This window comes from Chrysochloris asiatica, unplaced genomic scaffold (assembly GCF_000296735.1).
Source record: "Chrysochloris asiatica unplaced genomic scaffold, ChrAsi1.0 scaffold00007, whole genome shotgun sequence".
Taxonomy (NCBI): domain Eukaryota; kingdom Metazoa; phylum Chordata; class Mammalia; order Afrosoricida; family Chrysochloridae; genus Chrysochloris; species Chrysochloris asiatica.
The window spans coordinates 35,964,158-35,966,458 of record NW_006408525.1 but is presented as its reverse complement, the minus strand read 5'-3'; positions in this window follow the sequence as shown (position 1 = coordinate 35,966,458).

Genomic DNA, 2,301 nt, shown 5'->3' with positions numbered 1-2,301 from the left:
ATTTTGATCTTTTCTCCATTTATAATTATGTTATTTATTGGTCCAGTTGTGGCGATTTTGTGTCTTTTACATGGAGGTGCAACCTCTATTCAAGGCTGGAGTCTTTGATCTTTATCAGTATTTTAAATCCTCTTGGCTTCCAGCAAGCAAGGTTATACCATCAGTATATCACAGGTTCTTTTTTTTTTAATTTAACTTCTATTCCCTGTTTTTTGCTTTTCTTTTTTGATGTACACAAAAAGAGTCAGGAATATATAATCATTTGCTTAGTCAATAAAGCACAAATAAACATTTTTCTGGTATTTTCTGCTTTTAGCCAAGATCCATGTGACGTCAAAACACTGTGGCTCTGTACAATAAGCACTGAACTATAAACCACAAGGTCAGCAATTCGAGCCCACCAGCTTACTCTGTGGGAAAGATGCAAAGATGCACAGCCCTGAAAACCCTATACAGGGTTGCTATGAGTCGGAACCAACTTGACAGCATTTAGCATCAGCAATATCTGACATCAACAGAGATAGCCTTAGTTCCACATCCGTTTCTAAATCTGGTTTAAATTTCTGTCAGCTCTCTGTCGATGTATTCGTTGCAACCATTTTTTAACTATTTTCAGCAAAATTTTACTTGTGATAATAATGATATTGTTGAATGATTTCCATATTCCATTGGGTCATGTTTGGAATGATCACAAATATGGGTCTCTTCCAAACTGTTGACCAGGTGGCTTTCTTCCAAAATTCTTAGCATAGATGAGTGCTTCCAGTACTGTATCAGTTTGTTAAAATATCAATTCCTGGTGTCTTGTTTCTCACCAATGCCTTCAGTGCATTTCGGACTTTTTCCTTCAATACCATCGGTTCTTTTTTTTTTTTTTTTTTTTTGGTGACAAGGGTCAAGGGGATCTGCTGTCTTAAGGAGATCAGGAAGAGCAGACCCTTAACAATGCTGTATTCGGACCATTTCCTGATTGGCTGTTGTTGAGGATGGGGTTGTTGCGTTAGAGGCAGGCTATCCGATGACAGGTCAGAGTGGAGACAGATGGTTATCTACTGACCCATTTCAAAATGGGAATGTTCAGCCATCGTGCTTCCTGGAAACTTAACATGCCGGCCATTGAGGGTAGGACGTGGCTTCAAAAAATGAGTTATTGGCTGGTGGGTCTGCGTGTAGACAAATGGAGACAGGTGATTGGCTGTTGCTCCATTTCAAAATGGGAATGTAAAGCTATCTTCCTGGAACCTGAAATTCCCGCCTGAGAGAGACTCAGAATCTTCAGAGATAAGGGTCATTGCTCATCTTTAAGCTACTTCCTGCTGAATGGGGCGTGGTTCTGCCCCTTGCTCAAAGGGTCATGTGCATTTCTCCTAAACTTCTCTTGGGAAGGAGGTGGCTGCTTAGTCAGTGATATTGAGTGGGATTTTATCCGTACAGAATCAGTTTGGCATGGAATTGCTGGAGCCTATGGTAGCGTAGTGATTACGAATCGGGCTGCTAACCTTAGGGCCAGCAGTTAGAAACTACCAGCTGTTCTGCGGAAGAAAGATGAGGCTTTCTGCGCCCGCAAAGATTTAGAGCCTGTACAGAATCGGAACCGACTGCACGGCACATAACAACGACGACATCAGTAGAGACCCTCCGTTCCTCCAGGAGGTATAGGGACGGTCTTGTGGTCACCCTGCGTCGCCTCTGAAGCTTGTGGCTCCCAAGTGTGCCCCCAAATGTCAGTTCCGGAGGTCCAAACAGGAACAGAGTCCCCAGAGTGCTTCCTTCACTGGGGCAAGAAAGTCGCTGGGACTTGGACAAATATGCGGAGCCTGGGAATAAGCACGCACACACACACACAGAGCTACCGGTGATGAGACAGAGTTTTAATAGCAAAGTGAAAGTACACTTAAAGAGGGTCAAGCGGGTCTGCTCTCAGCAAAAGAAGGAAGAGCAGACCAATACCGTTGGTTCTTGAGCACATTGCTACCTCTTGAAATGGTTGAGCATCAACCATATCTTTTTGTTACTGTGACTGCGCATTCCTTCCATGTTCTTTTCATGCTTTCCCTGCCACTCAATATTTGTTCATTGAATCCTTCAATGTTGCAACCTAAGGCTTCAATTTTTTCTTCAGTTCTTTCAGCTTGAGAAATGCTGAGTCTGTTCTTCCCTTTTGGTTTTCTAACTCCAGGTCTTTGCACATTTCCTTGTTAAAACTTGACTTTATCTTCTTGAGATGTCCTTTGAAATTTTCTGTTTAATTTTTTTACTTCCTCATTTCTTCCCATCACTTTAGCTTCTCTATGTTCAAGA